Genomic DNA, 27,595 nt, shown 5'->3' with positions numbered 1-27,595 from the left:
TCCACGCTTGGGTAAATCCACACATGGACAAGCAATTTCCCCAAACTCAGCACAGTAATCACAGAAAAGAGATGAGGAAAGAAAAGCCAAAGAAGGTTGCCCACGGGCAGACATCACGGCAGAGGTCCCAACCAACGAGCATACACACCCAGGTGTACAGGGTGACCTGCGTGCACAACGTGTTGCATTATCCAAGGTATGACAAATATAAATACTAAATGTGAGAAATAGTAAATCAATGAAAAAAGAAATCTCAAAAAGTTTAGATGGAGGAAGGAGGGACAGAGGAAAAGTGGGGTAACATGTGCTGGAAAGTTCAGGGAAAGCTAAGAGGTGACAAAAGACAACCTCACTGTGGACAACGGTGGACTGATGGGAAGAATGTGGACTTTGGATTCAGATGGACTCGGTTCCCATCTTAGCCCCAGGCTTTCTACTATGACCAAGACAATTGTCCTCACTGACTGCATTTCATCAAACACTCCTTACTCCTGCCCCTGTCCCTCCCCCCACCCCCCGCAAAAAATACAAGGAGGATAAGGCACAAGAAAGAGGAAGAGGAAGAAGAGGACGTGTCCGCTGCAATTGCTACCTGGGATTTACTTCATCCTGGAAAGGAAACCCAGGAGCCAAGTGTCACACGGCCCCTCCTGGTCCAGATCTTGCATGAAGTGCACTCAGCAATACTGGCGCCTTGGAGGTGGCAACGGGACCACTGCTTCCATCAGTATATGAAAAGTACTGAGACTGCCCGAGGGTCTTGGAAATAGCACGCTCCTTTTGGGTTTGGGTGGACCTGGACAGATGCTGTCCCAGAAGACAGAGAGCTGCCCCCTAAGGGGTAACAGTGCCTGGGCAAGGTGAAAGCCTAGGGGCCTGGACTGCAGCTGAGCCTCCCTCCACACAGGTCCACAGCTGCAGGGTGGACCTGTGTCAGAGGTGGCTTCCCCATTACTGCCAAGGGACACTCTCCCTACACAGACCTGAGTCATCCTAAGGCACATTGGCCTTGTGGAAAACTGAATTTGTTTCCAGAAATCCAATGACTCGAGGCCATCAAGAACTGTACAAGAAGCCTGTGTATGGCAGCGCACACCTGTAATCCCAGTGGCTCTAGAGGCTATGGCAGGAGGATCATGAGTTCAAAGCCAGCCTCAGCAACTTAGCGAGGCTCTAAGCAACTCAGTGAGGCCCTGTTTCTAAATAAAATACAAAAAAGGGGTAGGGATGTTGCTCAGTGGTTAAGCACCCCTGGGTTCAATCCCTGGTACCCCCCAAAATTTTTTTAAATAATTTTTTAAAAATGAACCTTCAGGAGTCTCTCCAGAAGTTTGTGGGGCGGGGGCGGGGGGTGGCAAGGGAAGGCACACTTTCAGAAACAAAGCTGACAGAAATGTGGGAGCAGGGCTAGGGCAGCAGGAGCCACACTGTGTCTCCTTATGAGCCCCAAACACTTGCATCCAAGATCTGTGGCTCTGCTGGGGCCAGGCAGGCTATACACATGAGCGCCACCAAAATTCTCCAATTGCTTCTGATCAGCCCAACCCTGAGCAGCGTGGGGTGCAGCACAGAAAAAGCCCCCCACTTGGGGTGGAATCAATCCCCACCAGGGTGGGTTGGACACCCAGCATGGCACAGCCAAGGGGGCCTGCTGTCATCGCTGAGGACACATTCTTGCAAGGCAGAGAGGACCAGCCTCCTTTCCCTCCTACACTCAGCTCCTCCAGACAGCCAATGCCACATAGACAGTGCCCCGGGAGGTGAGGAGCACTGTGGGGTGCCAGCTGGGGCCCTGACCTCCCTGGTTCTCCCGCCATCAAGAGGGAGTCGGCAGGAAGCACTCAGTGCCATTCTGCTGTGACCCCAACAGCTACATTAGGAACTAGCACCTGTACCAAGGAGGTGCTCCATAATATCTGCTGGCCGAATGAAATCTACCAAGTGATTGATGAGTTCCTGGCATATATACTATTAAAGGAGAAGAAATACCCTAAAGGTTAAATATATTGTAGTCAATTGAAAAAAAAAAAAATCCCAAGTCACTGACATCACCAGACACTGGCCAGAATTCCAGCACCAGCACTTACTGTGTGCCCTCAAGCGAGTGACTTAACCTCCCTGAGCCTCCCTTCTGCCCATGTAAATAGATACACCCACCTCACAGAGCTGTAATGAGAAATAAGGAAGAAAAACATCCTAAACCAGTATTAGCTGGTTTTAGAAGAAGCTCCAAAAGTTTCCGTTTATCTTAAAAGGTAGAGAAGAGAAGAAGGGTCAGGTAAGTAGGAGGAGGTGAAGTGTAGGAGAGATCACTCCAAACAGCACTGAGTTAGGTGCCAAAGGACCCTCCAAGCTAGAGTCTGTTCTCCCTTTACCAGCTCAGAGAGGCTGAGGCGCTTCCCCAGGTCTCAAGGCAGGGGGCTAGAAGCCTCGCTCTCTGATGGGTCTAGCAGGCAGGCTGAACAGAAGCCTGTCCCCGACTGGCCCCACAGGAATAGCTAACAATCCCCTACACCCACAAACTTCCACGCTTGGGTGAATCTGGGAGAGAAATCATTTGTGGAAAGTGAAAGTAGGTTTTGGGGTAAAGGCCAAATACAGGAAAACAACTGGCGAAGGGATAAAGCACCGTCTGCTTTTCCTTCTGTTGGAAAGGATGACCATGTGTCCATGCAAGACGCTAAGCCATGCCTACAGGCCCTGAGCGGACAGGGGTGCCTGGAGGAGGAAGAGGACGGGCAGCACAGACATGTGGAGTACCCAGGAGCCAGCCCTGGAAACGTGCCCAGCACCTCGCCTGCAGCAGATTAAAGAAAAGCAAATCATCTCGCTTCTGAAATGCCAGATACCATTCAAATTAGTGAAAATTAATTCCGAAGTTGTGAGATGTGAGGATATTATAAAGAAACAGGTACCCTCCTGTCCTCCTGGGGATACTACATGCAGGGCGCAGGCTTGCCGGGGAATGTTCTGGCAAAATGACAAAGCTACTTAGGCCCATTAACCGGCTAATTCCATGTTGGGTAATATACTCTTCCATTCCATGGAAATCATTCAAAAGTAAAAAAGAAATAAAGCTATTTTTATGGAAATGTTTATAACAGTATTATCCCTTCTGGGGGGGAAAAAAGCAATTAAACATCCTAAACACTCAATGGCAGAAAATATTCAAGCAATTAATAGCATATTCTATGATGGATCTCATATTGTTACTAAAAAATTGAACACTGAGACTACATGGTCTGTATTAATACAGGGGGAAATGTACAGACATACTTACTTTACAACTTAGAGCAAAAAGTGTGCCCACTCCTATTCAGGCTGAATGCTAATATATACACATAAACTGACACTGGGTAGTAATGAGTTTATACCCTATAACGTTTTTGTTTTATACAGTGCTGTAACCTAGAGACCTGTCTTTTTAAAAAGATGCCTGTTTCATATGTAACTGTGGAAATGTAAATACCTAAGTGACAATCAGGACAGAATAATATTTTTAAACAAAGGATTATGGTGAATCTACTCAGTATCTCAATGTCACATCTTATTTACATTTAAATGTGGCAAGAATGTTAAGTTCCCAGGATCCCCACAGCTGACTTTGAAACTGCTCTTCACAGCTGTGGCTAGAGACTAGCACCGGGTCTGGGCTGGGGGATCAGGGATAGTCACACATGGGGCCCTCCTCCCTCAGCCTGCAGGTGCCCTGAGAACAGGGGATGCCTCTTCCTGGTCCCCTTCCACCCACATGGAGAATATCTGAAGCCCTCATTTCCAGACTGGGGCTCTACTAGGATTTGACGATGAAGAGAAAAAGAAGATCATGACCCACAACAACTGCAAGATGTGATAATGTTGGGAGACTCCAACATTGGAGCCACAGCCCAGAGGGAGGAACTCGCAGTGCTTCGTTTTGGTATATCTGGATGCAAATAAAAAACACTTTCCAAACACAATTAATTAGCAAGTGGTATTCAGCTTGTCCTATTGGTGCAAAGATAAATTAGGCCCAGGCCCGCCCTGCCCCCAGAGTATTTCATGTTCAGTGAGTTAGATCCATGGACACATGAGAGTGTTGCTGACAGAGGGGAGAACCTGGTGCTGCTGTCAGGGAACCGAGGGTGGCAATCAAGGCGGGTTTGGGGGAAGGAAATGACAAGGAGAATGCATAGGGCCTGCCATTGGTGGAGGGATGGGAAGGGGACGGAATTCAGGCAAAGGGGCAATATCAACAAAGTCACACGGGGAAGGCCAACAGAAAAGACCTGAACCTCAGGCTCAAGTTCAGGTAGCTAAGGTTGGGGGCGTGGAAAAGCCTGGCTTTCAAGGACGTTCTGGGAAGGCAGGAAGAAATACAGAAAAGTGCAGCCACCCGCCTCACCCAAGGCTGGGAGAGATCAAGGCAGCAGAAGGCCCGTCTCCAAACACCATCTCCAAGGGCTGAGCAAAGCTGACCTCACCAATGGGCTGTGCCTGAGACCCAGAACCCTCGCCCCAAACAGTGGAACACCACTGGCTCCTTGGAAACTGATTTAGTGAGAAATATGCTCTTAGAATTTGTACATGGTTAAAAGAGGAGAGGAAATACCCCACGGGTAAGCAACAAAGTGACGGCAATAGGGTGAAAAAAAAAAATCCTGATTCCATAAACTACTGGTAGAAACCGAAAGAGGAAAAATAAGACTCCCCAAGTATGTTCTCAGTGAGAATGTTTCCTTCCTGCTTGAAGAAATAGCTTTTAGAATTTTACAGGATGATCACAACAATGATTGAAGAAAAACACTTTTTCTTTTCTCAACAAGCCCATGAAAAGGTTGCTGTCCTGGTTGCTATTTTTGTTTCATTGCAGGGATAGAGCAAGACTCTTTTTAGGTCCCAGAGCATCCTCAGTAGAATCTTCTCCTTGGAAGCCCACCCAGCCCACGGAGATAGGCCAACAGGTACTGAAGGACTGATGGACACAACCTGGAAGATGGGGGAGCCTCTCTGCTCCCCAGATGTATGCTGTGCTTGCACCCAGGCATGCTGCACAGAAGGAATGACTCAGTCTTTCCACAAATACCACTGAAGCCCCTTCTAGGCTCTATCACTGAGCCAGGTAGGTAGGGTAGTATGCTCTAGCACATAAAAAAGGCTGTCCCTGTCATCATAGGATATGAAATCCAGTAATAGCAGTGAGACTTGTAAACTAAACAAGGAAACGAATATGTTATTCCTAATTTGAAGGAAGTTCCTGAATTGGAGAACAATAAAGTAGGGATGCCATTCACATAGGGAAGTCAGAAGTCTCCTCTCTCAGTGGTGACAGGTCATGAGAGGTGGCTGGTCACTTGAAGAAGAAGATAGGGAACGTCATTGCATTCACAGGGAATAGTAAAGGTGAAGGTGCTGAGGCTGGAAAGATTGGGGCACATTTTAAAAAGCAAAAGCAAGTCAGGGAGGTTGGGAGGTTGGAGGTCTTAACAAAGGTTAAGACGAAATGGGAAGGAGATGAAGCCGGCAGGGGCTTTGCAAGACCTGGGGAAAGAAAACCATGCTAAGATGATTGGGAAGCCAAAGACCAAGGGCCTAAGAAGTAGAGTTAGAGGTGGGGCCAACCACTGTGGTGCAGAAAAGAAAGAGACAGCTTCACCTTCTGATGCCAGAAATCCACACGCCCAGAACACTCTTCATAAACCACCAGTGGGGCTGAAACTGGTCCATCCTTCTTTCAAATACTATTCTGGTTATCCTCTGAGTACTGCTCCAAGCTCCTCTACCTTTGCCTTCCCAAGATGAGATTCCTGGGAACTCGGCAGCCTGCCTGCACATCTCCTGCCCCAGTCCCTGCTCATAAGCCACTCATGGGCCTGAATTCCATCCAAAGAGCAAGATCTGGTTCAGACAGGAAAGCTTCTGTTGACAGCTGAGACTTCTAGGCCAAAGCATTTCTCGTTCTTATGCACCAGGACTACCACCTGACTTGCTGGAATATTTCAACAATGTGCATTGTTGTTATTTAAGAAAACAAAGCCTTTTATTTTTGGAAATGCAAGCTGGGAGTAGAGATGGAAAATGAAGAGAAAATAATATTTGAGTAGAAGAGGTTGTGTTGATTTGCTTTGCTTTTACCTGAAATAATACAACAAAATCTGGGTCAGAGTGCTTCCACTATTTTATGAATTCATAAGAGAATTTGTATAGCACACCAAATCTTGCCGTAACTAGGATGGGCCTAACTAGTCCAGAAGTGATCATAGGGCTAAGATGCAATCGCTTCCTGATTCTGACAGCTACTGCTGGAACCAGGACAGGTCTCCAAGGAAGATGGAAGTCTCCACCCCCCCTTATCAAATTCTTTAAGGATACCACTACCAGATTAATCTTTTCTGACTACACCTCTTGAAAGGCCACTCTTTTGTTCTGAAAACATCAATCATTTCCCTGCCTCCTTACTACAGCCTCTAATCCTTAGTTTGGCCCTCCCAGGTCTGCTGCCTTCCCCCCTCATCTTTCCTAACCCCTCCCCTAAATGAACCTCTGCTCCACCCAACTCCCCCCCTGCCTCCCCCCCACCCCAGCCCTAGCTTTTCCCATGAGATGCCTCCTTTTAGTTCCCCCAACTCTATCCATCCTTCGGGGCTCATCCTAAATCCCAGTTCCTCTCTAGAGATCCGGTGACTAGGACAGAGAGCACAGATCTGGGGGAATCTGTGGCTCTGCTGCTTTTGAGCTGCATGCCCTTGGGCAAGTCCAAAAACCTCTATAAGCCTCAGTTATCCTCCTAGTCTGAGGCCCCTGCCTTTGCAGGCAATCGCCAGGCGTAAATGAGAGAAAGCACTGCTTTCTTTCTTGTCTCCTGTCAAACGCCCTCTCTTCCCAGAAGCTGGCCTTACCTCCCCCAGGCCGAGTCTGGTCTCTTGAATGTGCAATTTACAGTAATTATCATGTCAGTGGTTTCTGTTCACTGGTCTGACTCCCCTGACGCTGGGATTTCTTTGAGAGCAGGCACTCTGGCTTTTCATCTTTGTTTTCCCAGGAAATGAACAAATGAATGAATGTGTAAAACACCAGGTCCACTTCTTGCTACAAAATCTGTTTCAATAAACATTTTCCCCTTGCTAGATGTATTTTAATAGGTTGTTCTGCATTATAATTATTTTTGCATGTTTCATGTCTTTCCCTGGATTTTAAGTTCCTTGGAGCTATGGGTTTGTCTTAGTCATTCTCTTTCTGGTGTATCATTCCATGAGCTTGGACAAATGCAACAAGCTACATAACCACTTGTCTTAGATATTTCTATTCTTCCCAAGGTACTTGATCATTCTGTAAATATTTACCGAATAAATAAATGTATAACAGAATGAAAGAAACAATGAATAGACATATACTTGCTGGAAAAGTTTTCAGAACGGCTGCCTAGATGATTCCAAGTGAAAGAAAATACAGAAAATGAGATTATAACTGCTATACTTCCTTTCCACAGAGCAATTTCTCAATATCTATCAGAAATTGTTAAGAAATGCTTATACCCTCTGGCGAAGTATTTCTACTTCTAAGGTAATATTCAGAGGAAACAATCAGGGACTCAGAATGATTTAGGTTCCAGGAAGGTCACAGAGCATTTTCTGTAACAGCCAGCCATCAGGAACAACCTAAATGCCCAACAATGACCAGATAGATGGTGGCTCAGGAAACTCTGGTACTTCAATATCGTGAGATTAACATTGTCATATTCTGATTTGATAATATTGAATACAGCAAATAATTGAACAATGTCAACTTTTGATACAACCTATAAAGCAGTATATACATTAACAAATTTTTGAAAAATAAACATGTACCTGCATGTACTTTATGAACACAATGCTAACTGGAAATTTTTTATATATAGTCTTAACCTAATATTATGAAATAAATGTACTTATATGTTAAGATGATGACAAGTCATTTCTCTTTCCTTCATTTTATGTTTTCAGATTTTCTAATTTCTTACAATAGATACTCCAAAAAAATTATAAAAATAGAACTGAAAGGGTTTTTTTTTTATTTTAAAAGTTTCATAACCTTTATTTCATCTCTAGATGATTCAGTGATGGCTAAATTTTAACGTTCAAGATGTGGCATATGGCTCTGCTTGCACGAGAACGTGCTTGCTGTCGGAAGCATGTTCAGAAATAATCCATCCCCTGGAGGATGACACATTTCATGCAAACCTCCAGGAAGCAGCCCCATCCCAGGGGCGGAGGCTCCAACACGGTTCCATCAGGAGAACATCCGGTAAAGGACGCTGAGCAGGGCCCAGGCTCCAAGGGTAGCCATGACTTCACCAGAAGAGGCTCCAAGACTTCCTTAACTTCTGAAGCTGGGACACTTGGCTTTCATTTCTGTGTTCCCAGCAACAGCAGAGTGTGAGCCCACAGCAAGCAAGCCAGGAATGCTTGTTAGCCAAGGATGGGTAAGACGAGCAAGGGCCAAATGAGCAAGCACTGGAGGGATTAGAAGGTGTGTGAGACAAGCCGGAAACTGTGAAATAGGCCCCCTGCCTAAAGGACAAGTGAGGCCAACTGCACCCATGGCCCCAGATGTCACATTTCCCTGTACCCACTTTCATTTCCAGTTGTGACTTGAGGCTTTTCTTGTCAAGAGGCACAGTCCATCACCCCATCTCTGAATCGAGGCTGGCTTTTGACTTGTTTCACCCTGTAGAATATGACGATGTGGTTCAAAGGTGTCCAGTGCTCAGCCCAGGCCTCCAGAGACCCTGCACGTTTCTACTTGCTTTATGAAACCCCACTCAACCACCATGAGAAAAAGCCTTGGCTAGCCTGCTGGAGGATGGGACAGAGGGCCCAAGTGCACTAGCATCCATCAGAGAGCCAGGCGAACCTCAAGAACAGGGCCACCTATCTGACATGTGCACGACTGATATGAGGAAGATCAGCCATGACTTTGACAACTGACCACCTGAACCCGGCCCAAGTTGCAGATTTAACAGAATCCCAAGTCAATTAAATATCATTTTAAGCCACTAACTCTTGGGTGATAAATGGCGAACGGGATTTTATTCAGTTTTTAAAATCTCTATTAGATATCTTCAAGGTATCTAAAACTTAGGACCTTTAAAACTGAACTCCTGTTCTCCCTCCCCAAACCTAAAATGTTCTGTAAATGACTGACTATCCTCCGAGAACCCAAAAATCTAGAAATTATCCTCAACTCCTCATCTGCCTTCCTCCTCATTCTTCTATATCTAATACATTGTTAGTTTCTGTTGATTTTGTCATCTAATTATTTTTCAAATCCATTTACTTCTACTGCAAAGTTATAGGAATCCGTTTCTGCCATGTGACCTCTGACAAGTCTCTTGACTTCTCTGAGCCTCGGTTTCCTTGAGTGTTAAATGGTGTTAATGTTGGTGTCTGTTTTCCAGTGTTACACACATCAAGTAAGACAGTGCATTCAAAATGCTCAATAGAAGATCAGCTACAGAGTAAATACTTAGTCAATGTTAGTTAATTTTTCTTAACATGACGGCACATACAGACTATTTATGATGGACCCCAGCTTCTCATCTCCTGACGGTTCCCACCCTCTCCTCACCTGGAAGCAACAGCATACTGCCTTCACCCAGCGTCTCACTCTCCTGATTCCAGGCCTTCACACACGCTTTTCCCTCCCTCCACCAGGAAAGTCCTGCCCACCCTCCATTACAGGTGAAGTCCTATCCACCCTCCAAAACCCAAGTTGTATTTTACCTCCATATTTTCACTGTCACTGCTCCCCGTGGTCTGGATATAATGTTAACGTCTCCCTCTTCCATGCCGTCTCTGCGCTGTCTGCACACACATAAGGGGCTGCACATTATCATCCCTCACTTATTTATATCCATCTCCATTTCACTGTTGGAGCAGAGGCCATGCCTTTATATCACCAGCACCTACAGTACCTCCCAGGACCTCGTACGTGCTCAGTAAATGGTTGATAAATGGATAAATGAGTCAAGATCCAGTCTTCTGCCTTCCACCAATTCACAAAGGCAGGAACATATCAACACGACCAACCTCCTCTGCTTCCAAAGCCCTCGTTCTTTTGGTGCCAAAGCAACTGGCACTCAATTGGGAAAATATTTGCTATCACTCCCCCACCCAGATTCCAAATCCAGTTCAAAGCCAAGTGCCTGTCTTCCCGCCAGGGCAGCCCACGACTTCACTCGGAGTGTTTCCCTCCGCTCTTCCCTGTGCATAACCTTAGCTATATTGTTTACTGCTGGAACACCATAATATACATTTAAATATGCTGGAAAGGTCAGACAGCAGAGCCATGTGCCCTTTCCCAGGAATCCATTTCACACCATGGCAGAGTCGGGCCTCCCAGCGCTCATGGAAGCCCGGATCTAAAGGTAAATTATGAAGCCTTTCTCTCTGGTGTGAGGACGACCCCATCATGCATCATATTCTATGGAATAATAGCTATAAATCCATCTGTTACAAGCTGGGAGAGCATAAGTGTTGGGAGCCATAGTAGAATCTTAACTTCTGAGCCGTCACCCTCATAGTCAGAAAGTTCAGCTGTGAAAATCAGGATCACGTTTCAAAAAAAAAAAAACAGAGAAGGAGAGAAATCATTTGGCCAGCAGCTGCAGCTTCCCCATCATCACCAGCGGGACATGCTCCTAACGCAGGATCCTTGAACCTACAGAAAGCTCCCCCATCCCCACTTCTTCAGCTCTCCTTCAAAGTAGTGACCCCTTATCTTCCCTTACCTGGTGACCTTTGGTTCAGTTCTCTTAAATTTAGTGGCTCAAAGAGCTCTTAGAGAAAATCATTAAATGAGAAAGCCTCTCCCCACAGAAGCACACAACACTAGATGTCACATAAAACTTTCTACTCGGTATCAAGATGTTCCTGGATCCCCAAAGCCTCTCCAGGGACCAAGGAACCCTCCAAAAGAATTTGTTCTACATCGTTCCTCAGCTGAGATTGAGAATAAATAGCAGTAGGTGGAAGTCTCCAAAGAATATAACCAGGAAGAGAGCAAAACGCATGTACACACACACACACACACACACACACACACACACACGTGCAGGAAATTCAGTGGAGAGATGAAGGAGCAGCCCAGACGGTGGACAAATGCTGATGGGAATGCACACTCAGGATTTTCCCAGGGTCATTTAGGATGCAAGAAGAACAAAAGTTGGGAGTATGCTGGAAAGTGGGCTGTATGTCACCTGTCCCTGCCCAAAAACCTTCCCAGGGTTCATAGCCATACAGAGTGGAAAGGAACAAACCCTAAGTCAGCAAAGATACTTTGGTTCTCCTCCACGTTCCTACATTATGAAAACGACAGAACACCAAAGACAATGTACTGGGGGCCGGGAGTCACCGTGATCACACTAGCCTCTTGTAACTGTTCTTTATGACTTCTTGGCCATGGGATGAAATGTCGGTGTGCAGGGCTATGATCCAGAGCACAAGCCATTCCGAACCAACTCTTATTTATACCTAACCTATTATAAATATATGAAGTCTTCATACTTGATCACTATTCTCATCACAAAAACAAGACTTATCATGTTTCCTTCTTTTAAAAATATGATCTTTACCATTAACTTTGTTTTGAACAAATCCTTAGGATAAATTCCAAGGCACGACATTACTGAGTCAAAGGTCATGAACAATGTCATGGCTTTGGGTACATCTTGCCATACTGCCATTCAGAGCAGCTGTTCTCCTTTACAATGCCACTAGCATGCTAATTCCAGTTTCACACTAACTGAAGAGGGGTCTAGAGCTGATGGAATCATTAGTCACATTCAGAGATGTTATGATGCTGTAATCTGAGGTCACAATTTGTAATCTTATGATGTCACCTGTAAGTGGTATTCACATGTCTATTGGCCTAGACTTACTTTCCGGAAACAGGACATAAACTCAGAGGAAAATGCTGGAAAGACCTAGTATGGGTATCTAGTCATTAATATCCTGTTTAGTTTCCTAATTACTAGCTGTATGGTCTTAGGTCTGTGTGTATTTTACAACATAGATTGGGGTAATCTGTAGGAAGAAAAGAAAGATATTTGAAATAGAAGTTAAATTAAAAAAAAAAAAAAAGATTTACCCAAGAAAGGGGGGTTGTTAAGTGGAGAGGGGAATGTGGGAACAGGAGGATAAAATTCTGTGAGAGGACGGAGTATGGTGTGGGAAGAGGTAGTCCTGGGATTGCATGGAAAACACGGAACATGAGAAGTTTGTAAAATGACAGGCATTGAGGGCCAGTGCAGAGGGAAGGGGATCAGGAATGGGTGGTGTCCCCTGGGTTCTGTCTACTTCTAGAAGAAAAGTGGTGCTAACCTATGAGTCCTGAAGCCTCCCAAGTCCAACATCCGCCCCTTCCCCCTATTCCCTCCCAGGGAGGCCTAATTCCTCAGCGTGAACCTTTAGCCACTCCCAACGTCATGAATGGACCCCAGCCCAGCTTCATTTTAAATGTCTTCCACATCCTTTGGGCCAAAACAGCTTGCAAACAACATGTGACACTTTGAGACATCCTGACCATTCCTTGCATGTTCCACTCTGAGCCTCTGCTCATGTTCCTTCAGTCTCCCTCTCAGAATCAGCCAAGCTACATGATGTGGCTCTTCCTCCAGGACACCTTCCCCAGGTGCCCTTACTGGAATTACTCTCATCCTGTGTTCTCAAGGCAATTTGTCTCCCTCTCCCCTGCGACCCAAATCATGTTCTATTAGGTCTGTGTCCCTGTGTCTCTTTTCTACTCAAAAGTCAGCAACTGAAGCACAAGGCCAAGCTTCAGGCCTCAAACCCTCACCCGGAGTGGGCACTCATCAGAGTGGGTGAGCCGTGCAGGGGACTGAATCAGTCTGGTTAATGCCTGAGAATCAACTGAGGGCAACCCTGGTGAAGCCAGAATTAGACAGGCAGTCAGTGTAGATAGGTAAATTGAGTCAGGTCAGATCGAGGAGGCCAATTTTGAGTGAGTCTGGGAAGTTGGAGACTGCCCCCCGTTATGCAGAACCTGCCCCTGCTCCAACCTGTTGCCAACGTACCTGTCCCAGGAATCGCCCCTCCCTACAGGGAGCTACCAGGTTGTTAGTGTGTCCTGGGCTACTCCACCCTGCCCTTCCCCCTTCAGCGCACCTGTGTCTCCCACCAAGCATTCCTGGGCCTAGTCACCAAGCAGGAAGGAGAAAGATAAGGGGGAAAAGGCAGGAGAACAATGGAAGCCCAGGACATACAAAAAGAGCAGAACATCTCTCTTCTGGGGATGCCAGGATGCCAGCTATGGCCCCCTTCTCCCTCCTGGGAGAAGTCTATGTTACCCCTTTTTAAATAAACCCTGCTTCATATGCTTGCCTCGGCGTGCTTCTCTAACATTCAAACTTCAACATGTGAGGATGCAGGACTCATCACCAATAACCAGCGGTATCACTGGTAGCCCATCTTCTCCTGTTGATTGAATTACCTAAACCCCACCTGTTCGAATGAATGAATACATACACACACAGATGAGTGAATGAAACTCATGGAAGGCAGGAAGCCTCCTCCTAAGGCACTCCGGAGGTGCAGACCCATCATAAGCCATCTCCAGTCTTTCCAGGAGAAACAAAATAACTTTGCTCAACTGGTGATTTGGCACCTACTCTGTTTTTCTGCAATGGTACTAATTCTGCAAGCCTTCTCCTGTCTATGCCAAGGAGCTTGGTTGAGTTCTGAGAACTGAACTGTACATCTTTCCATTAAATTATTAAGATCCCATTTCCATGATAAAAATAAATTTTCATCCACCTCTTATCCTCTGTACAATTAAAAAAACCCAACAGTTAATGAAAGAAGAAGTCAGGAGAACTGAGGTCGAATCCTGGTTCTGCCAGTTGGTGGTTATGTGGCCTTGGGCTGGGGTTTCTTGAACTTCAATGAGACCCTGTCTCCCCATCTTTAGAATTTAAATTTAATGGTGCTCATCTCCTGGGTGCTTCTCAGAATCCCAATGAGATGTTCTGTGTGAAAACACTGTGGGAACCATGGAGCCCCGGGTGATGTCAAGGTATCATTACAAAAATAACAGAAGCCTTTGTGCCTACAAGGTAATTAGATAATTGCAGATAAGTGGGTGATATACACCCACCAATGTGGGGAATGAAACCCCAAAACAGTTCCCTGGGGTTGAGCTGGGTCTCAGCCTTAGGTGGTAGACAAGGACAGGTTGCTCTCTGAAGCCTGCCGCAGCCTTCAGGGCGGAGCTGGGGAAGATTCTGACAGCGGTAAAGGTAACCCAGGAGGAAGACCTTGAGCCCCAGAGAAGGCAGAGGTCCCTCCCCACCAAGGGAGGGCTGGAGGAGCAAAGGACCAGGAAAAATAGACTGCCTTACGTGAGAATCCAGAGGCAAAAATGGGGTCACTTACCTGCAATAAGAGCTTGAGTGAGTAAATGAGCCTGGGGGCTCTCAACAGAAACACTGAACACCTCCTCTCTCAACAGCCAGGAGACACCCAGAGAGGGAAGAAGGATAAAGCAGAGGGAAAGAAGCGCAGGTGAAGGGTTTGTCCAAAGGGCTTACAGTGGTGGTTTTCAAGAGTATTTCAGCCTAGGAAATGTTTCTTTAAAGGAAAGTTGTGCAAACCCAATACAAAAACGCAGATAAACTCAAGGTGAGCTAGCAGAGGGCAGGTCGCAGCCCTGCTCAGCCCCACTGCCTCTGCACCGCCCAGAGGCAGCTTCGGAGAGGAATGGGAGGGACCAGACAGCAGAAGTAGGACACTGACCTGCGAAGGCACAGGATCTGCAACACACCCCAGGTCCCCTTCACTACCCATCCCCCTTTCTTCCTTTTAAAAATAGAATGACTCTTGCTAAGTTTCAGTCTCCTCTCAGCTACAGACTTGTATCCCAACCTCTGGTGAAACTAGAAGTGACCTTGGGACTAAGTTTTGGTCCCCTCCCTACAAAGGAATGTTAGTAGAAATTGTGGATGCGATTTCTGAATTGCTTCCTTAAAAGGAATCTTTCTTAGGGTTGGTGTCCCATATCTGTAACCCCAGCAGCTCCAGAGGCTGAAGCAGGAGGATCACAAGTTCAAGGTCAGCCTCAGCAATTTAGCAGGTTCTAAGCAACCAAGTGAGACCCTGCCTCAAAATTTTAATTTTTTTTAAAGGGGAAGCTGGGGATGTGACTCAGTGGTAAAGCAGCCCTGGGTTCAATCCCCAGAATCAAAAAAAAAAAAAATCTTTCTCTTTTACCACCAGCATGCACAGGACAATGACTAGCTTCAAGGACACAGAAAGGACAAACTCAAAGCAGATGAGAAAGGAATCTTCATCTTGTTCAAGCTTCAATACTCTGGGTGTAATGACAACAGACATCTAGCCTCTGCCCCATTCAGAGCTAGGAAAGGGAAAGGGAACAAGTGAAAAAACTCTACTTGGTGCCTCCCACCCTCCCTCCTTGGTGCTGGGGACTGTCCCCAGGGCTATGCCTGCTTATTACATGTCCTACATGAAGCTACACTATCCGTCCCCAAGATCTTTCCTGACATCACTCCTAATCCCAATAACAGAATAATGAGCTCCCTTGACCTCCAGAAGCTTTGAATGGTAACAGATTCTGTTTATGCTTCAATTCTCAGGGGAAAGGATCCTATAGATGCTCAACAGGTCCCAAATGGACCCAAGGACCAGACTGTGACGTTATGGGTTTTCTCTTCCTTTTCTATCTCTCGGTCCAACCAGGACGCAGGATTTCACAGTTCCGCCAATTCTCCCCTTTCCCAGCAACTCCCAGGAAGTGCCTTCTGGAGGAGACTATAGTCTAGTATTTCCTCTTTAAAATCCCACTGAGATCTATCGGCTCAAGCTGAGAAGTACTATCTCAATTCCAATACCTCTTCTGTTGGAGAAAAAAAAAAAAACAAAACTGTATTAAAGCCATGAAGTTCCTGTGGCTGTTTTTCAGTTCTTCTCTGCTATCTTCTTAATGTTGGATTTTTTTTTCATCATCTAACACAACCAGAATAAGGAGCTATTCGACCCGCTATTCCCATCACCATTTTTCTTGACTTCAGGGATCCAGAATCTTTACAAAAACCATTGTTAAATACTGAACTAGGCCATTACTGAAAATGATGATGTTGAGGTGTAGAAAAGAAACTTAAGGCCTTGGAACATAAAAGCTATTCTAATCACTACATCTAATTACCAAAAAAGAATGACTCACCAAAATATTTTAAATGTCTTAAAATATAACAAAGTAAAAAGGAGGAAATGTGAGCAATTGCTTAGTGAGCTGGCAATGGGAAGTAGGTCTCAGAGAATACAATTCCCATTTTAACATCAAAGATGCCAGGATCTTTCAAAATCGTCGTAAGTTCTATTCTTATCAGTGTTTAAACTTAAGACCTTCAAAAGTGGTAGAACTTTCCACTCTTTTCATGAAATCTGAAGCCTGCCCTTGGTGTCTACTACAATGACAGCTGTGAGCTTTTACATTTCTGTAAACTCACGTTAAGATTTTGGTGTTAGCATTAAATGCATCCCTCAATGCTTTAGTTCCTCCTTTTAGGACCTGCTTCAAAACATGTATGCTTAGATAAAAGCCCAGAGACCTAAAAATTATGTTGGCAACAGATTCATATCTTACCTTCAAAGATCTCACTGGAGCTGAATCACGGCACATAATTTACTCATTCTCATACTTATTGGGTCCTCACTGTGACCTCGGCACGCAGGTGACAGTTACAAAAGGGACGTTCTCACCAACTGGGCATTGCCATGCCTAGCACAGAGCTGACCCTCTTGCAGAGATGAAATCCTTCACCCTCCAAATTACACCGAGAGGTAGGCCTTCTTACTTCTATTTTATAAATGAGGAAATTAGGGCTTGTATAATTCTTACAAGGAGGTAATCAAAGATCCGCTCAGCTACAGAGTCTGTCCATTACCATAGACCATCTCCCTCTACGGGTGCCGAAGAAATAGAAAGCTAATAAAGGAAATTGTGCCCTAACCTGGCAGCCCAAACTTCTCTTATGAAATAAGCCCTCTTTACTCCCCTATCTTTACAAATAAGGAATCCTGGACCCAGAGAGATTAAAAGATATTCTCAAAATTACACCAAGTGGCAAAATGGCATCTGAACTCAAAAATGGCAGAACAGGCTGGGTGAGGTGATACTACCTGCAATCCCTGCGGCTCGGGAAGCGGAGATAGGAGGAATGCAATTTCAAAGCCAGCTTCAGCAACTTAGGGAGGCCCTAAGCAACTCAACAAGACCTTGTTTCTAAATAAAATATTTTAAAAAGGGGGCTAGGGATGTGGCTCCATGGTTAAGCACCCCTGGGTTCAATCCCTGATACCAAAAGAAGAAATGGCAGAACAGGGATGAGCTCTTTATCAATACATTGATGCTTTTTCTCTCTACTAGAAGTTAAAATATATGCATGGAAAAATAGCAACAAAATAGTGACTAATTTCTACAAATTTGGGAGTAGTAAGACACAGCCCTGGCTTGCTGAATAATGGGACACCATAAAGCACCAGTTTGTGGAATTGGTAGCCTAAGGGAGAGGTCAACACACCATCAAGGGAACCAGGAAAGGGGAAGGTGGGGATGGGAAGGAAATTTATTTGCTCAACATTTTGTGAGCAAGCAACTCATCCTATCCACCAGTTCCCAGCTATCAGTGAGTTTAAGAATCCTTTGGAAGTAAGTGTAAGGCCCTGGGTTCAATTCCCAGTGCCACAAAAAAAAAAAAATTAAAATTAAAAATGATGAAATAAAATAATAATGAAAAAATTCCTTTGAGGAGCTTGTTGAAATTATAGGTTCATCCAGATTCATTGGAACTAGAGCTAAACCCTTGAAGCTGAATTTTTGCTTTTTTAAATTATGTCTCAATAAATCTTATTTTTAGAGCAAATTTAGGTTTACAGCTAAATTGAATGAACAATCCAGTGGTTCCCAAAGTCTTCCCCACTCCAATATACAGCCTGCCTCACAATGGCTTCCTTGTAGCACCAGGTGGAACATTGGTTACAATAGATGAGCCCACACACCATTATACCCAAAGCCCATGGCTTACACTGGGACTCACTCCTGGAATTGTACATTGAGTTTTGATAAGTGTGTGATGTGTAGCCCCCATTATAGTATCATACACAATACATTTTTGCTGCCATAAAAATCATCTGTGTTCTACTTTTCCATCGCTCTCTTCCCCCACCTTCACCAAACCGCTGAAAACCACTGATTCCTTTACTGTCTCCATAGTTTTGCCTTTTCCAGAATGTTGTCTGTATGAAATCATATGATATCTAGCCTTTCCCCTACATACTTTTACTGAAATCAGATGATATCTAGCCTTTCCCCTACATACTTTCATGTATTTAAGGTTTTTTCATACTTTTTCATGGATTTCATTTTTTAACACGGCATAATATTCCACTGGGTGGCTATACCACCGTTTGCCCTTTCACCTAATGAGAGATACCTTGACTGCTTCCAAATTTTGCCATGTACAAATAAAATTGTTATAAGTATCCATGTGCAGGTTTTTGTGTTACATACATTTTCAACTCATTTGGGTAAATACCAAAAGAGCACATTTTCTGAATCATGTGATAAGAGGGTGTTTAACTTTGTAGGAAATTGCCAAACTGTCTTCCAAAGTGGCTGTACCAATTTGCATTCCTACTGGCAATGAATAAGAGTTCCTGACACTCTACATCCTTGTCAGTATTTGGTGTTGTCCCTTAGTTGGGATTTTTTTGCCATTGTGATGTACATGTAGTGCTACTGAAGTTGTATTTTTGAAAAAAAGCATCCCTGTGATTTTCATGCACATAATTAGAGCCTTTCAGAATATGGGCCTCATGAAGAGGGGAAGCCAGCCCTAACACCAACTTGCTGTTTCTCACAGGAGGGTGCCAAGACTGGCACACAACTGGCATCACCGCTTCAGCCTCAGAAGTTAAAATATTGACATACCCCAATACCTGTTAAGAACAAGCCTCTACTACAAGCCCCACACATGTCCTGGCCTGCTCAGAAGCCACAGATCCACTGCTCAGACCTCCAGATTTCCTAGTGTCCTGTCCCTTCAGAGGTAAGTCTCGGCACTGAAGGGGTCTCAGGACTCTGCCTTCAGCTATGGCCAGAATCCTTTCTGACTGAGCAGCACCCAGGCCCTTATTGTTTGTTAACTATTTTAAACATCATCCCTAGAATTACCTTATGGGAATATTCACCATCCCCCAGCCCCCAGGTGACCCCAACACTTGCTGGGCTTAACAGACGTGATGGAGCCTCACTCTCAAAAATGCTGTCTGGGTGTGTTCTCTGTTTAGTTCATCGTACTTTCCAAGCACCTAACATGCTTTTCTCTTTTTTGTTTTGTTTTCAATCTTCCAAGATTATTCTTTGGGAGCATCTTGCAATTCAGAGAGGGAAATGACATTTCAACTGAGGTTGGAACGATTCTTCTAAGAAAAATGCATTTACGTCCAAAAGCAGGGACTGTGGATACAGAGACATCACTCAGAAATGTGAAATGCAAATCCTAGTCCCATTTTATGGGTCACCTGACTTTAGGAAACTGGCATTACCGATTCCTTCTGGAGCTACTATACAGGTTGCTTAGATTAAACACATGCATGAGGCATATAGAAGTTACTCACATAATTGTAAACAATACTGTAAGCACATAGTACATGTATGCACTATCCCTCAATTAAAAAAAAAAAAAAAAGCCCTGCTTCAGGATTGTAACCTTGTGTTACAAGGGTGAATGGGTCTGGAGAGCTGATTTACAACCTGAGTACTATAAGTCATCAATTGTTCTGCTTATGGGATTCATACCAAATGAGTAGATTTTAGCTGCTCCTGTCACAGAAACAACAATAAAAATGGTAACTCTGAGATGATGGGTGTGTTTCTTTGCCTCACTATAGTAACTTTTTTACTGTCTATATGAACCCCATAACATCATGTTGTATACTTTTAAATATACACAATCAAATTTATGTAAAAATAGGAAAAAAAATGTGTTGCTTTTTTCAGAGCTGCAAAACTGTCCAAGGTTGGTTTAGCAAACGGTTCAGCTCCCATCAAACCAATGGCAAATGTGGTTCCTTTGATTTTATCTATTTGGTGAGCAACCAGTCAACATCAATGCTTGCTGGGAAAATCATATTTGGGGGGAAAAGAAACTCCATTCTGATTTAGAAAACATTTAACTCAAACACTATCATTAGTCACTAAAGGTGTCGTTTTATAGACCTCTTTCCTACACTATTTATTCTTCTCTATTTTTGCAACAGCAAATATTCTCAGCCCAGCTCCCTGATTTATTCTAAAGCAGGGGTGTGGGTGGGAAATGCCTGCTTTCGTGGAATGTCACCCCTCCTAAAGGCAGAAGGCTTCTAGGGAATCCTGGCCCACCCCATGTCATTAGGGATGGATGCCACTTTGTCATAAGTGCTAGGCTGCAAAGAGTAGAGAAATGGGTAGATAATGAAATTACTGAACACTCAAAGTGTCAGAGACTGACAGGCTGAGGCTATCCATCAGCGATTATATGAGGCATTAACATGCTCCTTCCCATCCAGGGACAGAGGCAACGAGAATAGTAAATAGTCTGGAGTGGGTCTATGCAAGAAACCGATAATTTAATGAACTGACAACCAGCCAATACCCGGAGTAGGTGGCCTGCCCCTGCCCCACTAGCTGTTTTACACCAGGCACCTGCCCCTTGCATGGCACAAAACAGCAACGTCACCCAAACTTCAATCTTTCCCTCACAATCTCCATTCCCATAACTCCTATACTAAATTTGATGTATTTCTTTTTTTTTTTTTTTTAGAGAGAGAGAGAAGAGAGAGAGAGAGAGAGAGAGAGAGAGAGAGAGAATTTTTTAATATTTATTTTTCAGTTTTCGGTGGATACAACATCTTTGTTTGTATGTGGTGCCGAGTTGAACCCAGAGCCCCGTGCATTCCAGGCGAGCGCGTTACCGCTTGAGCCACATCCCCAGCCCCTAAATTTGATGTATTTCTTTCAACTGGCTCATCTTTATTTTTCTAAAATTAGTTGATTTGGAAAGAAAACTAGATATTACTACCAAAATGGAAAATAGTATCACCTGCCATAAATGCAGAGTAATCATAAAAATAATTGCAAAGCACGGAAAACAAGGCTATTAAAGTGCAGCCAATACTCTACGATGTTCCCTGCTGGGGGCTGGCAGCCTGAGGCCTGCTCTTTCTCTGAAAACAGAAGATTTTCAAGTATTAGAAAGGTGTCAAAGACACACTAGCCCCAAACTGAGGTTCCTCCTTAATGTCCTAAAGGGATCAATTAAAAAAAAAATAATAATTCCATCAGCAAATGAGCCATTGTTATTTTATTGCCACATCTATGAACTCCTGCAGTTCTTACACTTGGGAAAATACCATTAAGATCTTTGGTTACAGAGGATATATAGAGCATTGATAGTCTTTTTACAAATACTGAAAAAATTATGGAATTCCCTGGCCCTACTAAACCCAAAGGTAAGACAGCCACTGTGCCCCACCAAGCTGAAAGATAGACCACACACAAGATCCCTCCGCGAAGACTCATAGAGGAAACCATTTGGTCCCTTCAAAGGGTTGAATTCAGAGGCACAAGGCTGCTCAGGAAGGTCTCCAGTCCACAGCAGGGCAGGGGGGTGACCTCACAGGATTCAGTGTGGAGAAGGCTAAAACTGGTAACTAGAGTCTTGGATCAGAGAGCCAGGACCAAAGAAGCATCCTGGTGGCACATGGGACCTGGAATTGGTCAAATCAGTAGGAAGCAAATTAGGCTGTGCCAAAGTCTAACCAGCCCTAGGGACAACTCCCCATAGAAACCAAGAACGGACTATAGAGAATAACTGACCTCTTCTGTTCTTCACATCTCTTGTCTTCTCTGGCCACCATCATCTCTAAGACAGTGTTAACAGTGGGAAAGTTTCAGTCCCTTAGGGAGCATTTTGAGAAAATGTGGTGGGGTAAGGCAATACTGAATTTAGGGCAGGAATGCTGATAATTCCATACTATGCTATACCACGAAAAACTGCCTGACGTCCCACACAACTTGAAGATATCCTACCAGACATTCCCGTAGGAAAGAACCTGTCTGTCATGAACTATGCCTAGAATCTATATTCATTGTACAGAGAGGCATAAAATACATTTTCATGATCTTTGTAGATTCTGACTTTTCTAAGAATGCAGCTACCATGTAGAAACTGAGAGGGAAGATTGTCTTTTGTTTTATAAAGAAACTTTGCAAAAAGTTATTCACCGTTTTAGGAAATCACACAATAAATTGCAGTGCCGTTCATGGCATATGAATTTCCAATACCACACACCTGATAGTCTGCCTTTATGGCTGTCTTATTCATAGCGATTCTATGTATAGGAGCGAGCATCTGGCGACTTCATTATACCTTCAACTGCAGTCATACCTGAGCATTTATTGAAATGCATACTATTTTGTTATAAATTATGTTCCCTTTATTTCTTCTTTGTATTACAGTTAGGGCATTATGTTGATTTAATTATGTGTGTAGGCAGGTTAGATTACCTCTGAATGTCATTTCGGTATTTTAAAGTAAATATTTCAATTTTTTTAATAAAAAAAGGAAACTGATTCTAAAACACTCCTAAGAAGACTGTTCTAAAGAGACTACTATGGTGGGTCTCACTCTGTTTCCTCATGGAGTTCATCTAGGGTCTTCCTCGGGGTAGAGAAAGGCAGACTGCTCATCCTCCCCAACCCCTTAGTGTACCTGGCCATGAAGTCCTAAGTAGTAGTGTGTTTTCCAAGGGGCTCATCTCTGATGTACCCCTCCTGCATCTCATTCTTGCTACAGAAGTCTCCTTGTCCTGAAAGAAAAAACTGGCAAGTAACTGTGGAGGTGTATTGTGTATTATTTATTGAAATAATTGGCCCTATGTCCTCCTCTTCAACCATGCTGTATAATAATCTATCTCTACTTGTCCGTCCATGTTTTGGTCCATTTATCCTTCTTCTGGGTTCCTGAAAGTCTCTCCATCCCATCCTACAGGCATCTTCTTTGAGCATCTATACTCCCTTTACCATGGTTTCCCATCCACAGAAGCCACTTGGCTCTTTATGGTTTCATGATAGGAAAATTTCGCCCAAGCACCAACCCTTGAAGGAAAACAGGTCCCTGGGTAATGCCTTGGGCTTTACTCCATAGAGCCAAGGATTGTCACACATCCTAGATTTTCCAAACCAAAAGCAGACACAAAGTCTGGCAAAAATATGGACATAAAATCTGACACAACAGTACAAAGTATTTGGAGTCACAACTGCTCCAGACATTCAGGGATAAATGACTCCATAATGGTCAACTTAGAACTCTTTGGAAGGAGCTCTCAAGGTGGTTGGATGTGACCTCTCTCTCCCTTGGAAACTGAGAAGAAAGGAAAACCCAGACAATATGCTCCTAATGATCTGCTGGCCTCTTCTTGGGATTTGCCATTACTGACTGTCTCACTCTGCTCCTTAAATTTTGGTCATTAATACAGTTCCATCTTCAGCCCTCCAAATGTAACCCACTCTAACAGCTTTATACCAGTTAAGTGCCAATGGACCCCAGCCCTCCCTCTCCAATACAGACCTTCTTCTTGACTTTCAGTCCTATAAGTCTAACTGCCTCTTGGAAGATACCAACCTCCTGAGCTACAGGGATACTTCAGTAACATGTCAAATCATGCTCTTTCTTCTCCCTTCTCACCTGCTAAATAAAGTCATTGTCATTGTTCTCTGTCTTTATTCCTGTCTTTGCTTCATGGTGAACCTGCCCATCCCAGAATCCCAGAATCCATACCAAAATTCTGAAAGTCTTATTGACCTCATTGTCACCCACAATCATTCTATCACTGTTAGATCTTAACAATTCTATCTTTGCAATGACAATTTGTCGTCCTGCCCTCTGTATGCCCACTTGAATCCACATTTCCATCATCTGCTACCTGGAATATTATAATACCTGGACCTGACCCAATCCCTCCTCCTTCTCACAGCCTCCTACCTATTCCCCAACTTCCTAGCAATGCCATCATGTCAAATCTAACATTTAGCTCCCCAACAAGCTTTTAGTGGTCACTTGTGACGCAGAATACAAATTCCTAAATGTAGCCCCCCCCCCATTATTATTTCCTTTCAATCAGAAAGGACTGGAAGCATTTGAATCAGGCAGACCTGAGATTAAATTATAGGTTCCCAGATTACTGGCTGCATGACCTTGGACAAGAACAAGAGTATAGGCTCATTATTTTAATTACCCTAATTGTAGAGTCTGTGATTATTGTACATAGAGTTCAAGTTCCTATCCAGCCACTCTGTGTAAAAAATATTCACTCATGTGAAATGGGGTCGCACTATCTGACATTCAAAATAACTCACTTCTAGAGTGGCAAGAATCTCTTTTTCTCAAAATTGGACATAATGACAATTTACCCCAGCTGTGTTTAAAATTATTTAAACGAGGGAAAAAAAATACAGTTATATACACCCTGTCTGACTCAAGTTCCAATGATCCTCTCCTCTTTTGCCCAGCCCTGGTACTAATGCAATAGAACGCCTTATTAAGGGACAAAATTGGAAAACCAATGACCCCAAAACCACTCAGTCCCAGTAAGGACACAGCCATTATAGAAGACCCCCTTGAGTCCACGTATGTACCTGGAATAGAAGAATGGAACACAGCCACAAAGGTGCAGGAATTTAGAGAAGGTGAGTCCTTGTAAATCAAGAGTCATTTGACATTTCAGGAAGGAGGCTGCTTTTGAAGACAACAATGATACAAAGAAAAAATTTTAACCACCTGGATACCAAGAATACTTAAAATTACACTTCCCAAAGCAGGAAACGCTCCAAAGACCATAAGGATAAATGTTCACTGCATTTCTTCCAACAGCCAGGAACAGAGCAAGCACTGTGAACCATCCAGGGGAATAAAACACTCATTGCTGTGAAGGACCAAATGGTCTCATCAAGTCATTAACATGCTTAACTAGCGAAGCAAAGCAGAATGGAAAGCAGTCTAAAAGAGGAGCTGACCGAGTGCCACAGGAGGATGAGACTAAGTGGCATCGGAGCTGGACTGGATAAGCAGGCCGTGCCCTACCTCAGGTCCTGCAGCTCCTCCCCACCCAGCCCTGCGCTCAGACACCTCTGACCAGAGGCCAACATAATGTTGTGGGGTTTTTCAGATAACTGTGCCTTTTCTGAACCCTGACTTTTTTTAAATCCAGGCCAGAACCACCCCCGAAACAGGACTGTCTACATTTCAAAGACTGTAGACACTGAGCCAGCTTCCCTCCACCCTCATGCCTCCAGCCCCATCCCCCTCCTTTCAAAATACAACAGCCCTGCTCTTATCAGAAGACCTCAATCACTGACTTTATGGGGGAAGAATGATGGCAACTGTTAATATCTGTTTTAACCACATCCAAGGATCACTAGCTAATTCATAATTGGCCCCGTATTCCCAGAGTGGCAGAGAATGGTAGATGACACAACAGTGCCATTAGAGGTCCTAACTTGCTTACGAATGAAGAGAGCAGAGCTGAGGGGACACCTGGACCTCACCTGAAACGAGGGCCCGATTCTGCCAGAATCTCAGATGATCATAAACAGATCCACTAATCAGTCACCACTGGGTCACCAGCAACTACAGAGCTCTCCTGGGTGGTTTTAGAGCTTCCAACCCCACTGGGCCTCTTGAAGGACCTGTTAAGTGGAGATAATGGCTTAGCTGTGTAAAGGCAGGGGGCTGGACCAGATGGCTTCCTAAGTTACCTTTCAGCTTCAACTCCCCCTGTGTGGCAACCAGGAAGGGAAAAGGCTGCTTTCCAAGCTTGGCACAGACATATATTTGTTTACAGACATATATTTGTTTACAGGGCTTTGAGTCCATAGTCCCTCCAGGAGCCCACAACAAGATAAAGAGGAGGCTGTCCATGACATTGACTTCGTCAGTCATCTCAGGCCAGGATAGGCCAAGCCTCTCTCATTCCACCATGAGCTTCCTCCCTAGCTCAGGAAACCCTTTTCTCCTTGCTTTCTGACTCGACTGGCCTTGCTTCGAACAGCTCCTGCATGCTCTCTCCCTAGTCCTCAGTATCCTCTGGAAGTTGCATTCCCAACGATGGGTTAGGACAGTCTCCAGGTTCGCCCAGTTCCACTACTTCATCAATTAAGACACTGATCAGGAAATGGTGCTGTTTGGAGAATATAAAACAGAGCAAGAAAGGAGTAGCCTAAGTTTCAGTCCTGATGCAAGCTAAGAATGTCATCTTCTGAAGGTCAAGTAGCCACTGGACCTCAATTTCCTCATAGTTTAAAACAGGGAAGAGAGGGCTGAGCCAGTTTCATACAGTGGAGATTGCTCTTGTGTTATGCAAAGAACAGTACTTCATTCCGCTAAAGGTAAATGCATTAGTACAGAGACCATGTTCTGCTCATCTCAGAATGCCCCGGGAGCACTGAGCTTGGCACATTGGAAATAGTAAGACAGCTGCTGAACTGCCAATCACCAGCATAATCTGTGCCTTTGGGGAGCTTAGACACTTGGGGGGCCATAGACACAAATAATCCTATTAGGGTAGAAAGTCGGCATTAAGAGAAAGACAAGCTGTGTAATGGAGTGAGTCTTAGAGGGGAGCTTTGTTTTGATCTGAGGCATTGGGGAAGGCTCCAGGGAGAAGGGGGTGTTTGAGCCATGAGATGAGATCTATGTGACAGCAGAGGTAGGTCATCAGTTCACATGGAATTCCAACCCAGGCCCGGAGATTTTCCTCCTCACCTTCTAGGAAAAGATGTCCACCTTTCTTCTTCCTTTGCTCTCACTGTCTTTTCAACGCAGCTTATATTTTGCATCCCCCCACCCCCACCATCTTTCACCTTCCCATCTTCTAAAAACTCCCACCAGGAAATGTTCCTTCCTTTCTTTTTTGTGTGCCCTAAGTTAATGGGCTTTTGGCTAAATAATTGAATTTATGCACCCTGCACGGTATTTTCAGCACTGTTTCTGGTAGTTTATAGGAATCGCTGTCTGCTGCGAGGTTATTTTGCTGGGTGGTGGCTTTTAGCTGAAGACTGCACCCAGGTGCTCCGCAGGGGAGAGAAGCAATGTCACATGGAATCTAGATGGGCTCTTGCTCTCCTGTTCAGGAAAGAAACCCCCCATACCCATGAGCTACTGGGCAGAGTTAGGGACGTGTTCACACAGACTCGCCTGAGTCATTCCATATCCTTAGGAAGAGACAAGATGAGGTGGAAAGTACTGAATTATCCAACCAAGTTGAGCACTGGGACCGTCAACATCCCTGCTCGTCAAAGAAAGCCAGGCGGGAAAGGCAGTGCCCCAAGAGACACACAGCAAGATATAGATTCTCTACATGGGGGTGGTGGCAGGGAGCTGCGGGGGGACAGACTGTGCTCACCCCCCCACACGGCTAGGATTTCAAAAGGCAACCATTTTTTTCTGAGTGTGTATCAAGTTCAATCCTCTGAACAGACATTGTGCTAAGGATGGTTCCAT

The 27,595-nt window shown here is 44.5% G+C and overlaps 1 protein-coding gene across 1 annotated transcript in view; it reads right to left on the bottom strand.

The window, feature by feature from the left end:
- The window catches only part of Sorcs3 (sortilin related VPS10 domain containing receptor 3), a 567,524-nt gene that overhangs the window by 412,779 nt on the left and 127,150 nt on the right, over positions 1–27,595 (bottom strand). The window lies entirely within an intron of this gene.

Source organism: Callospermophilus lateralis, chromosome 15 (assembly GCF_048772815.1).
Source record: "Callospermophilus lateralis isolate mCalLat2 chromosome 15, mCalLat2.hap1, whole genome shotgun sequence".
Classification (NCBI taxonomy): Eukaryota; Metazoa; Chordata; class Mammalia; order Rodentia; family Sciuridae; genus Callospermophilus; species Callospermophilus lateralis.
The sequence above is the reverse complement of the archived record's forward strand: the minus strand, read 5'-3'. Positions and strand labels throughout refer to the sequence as shown.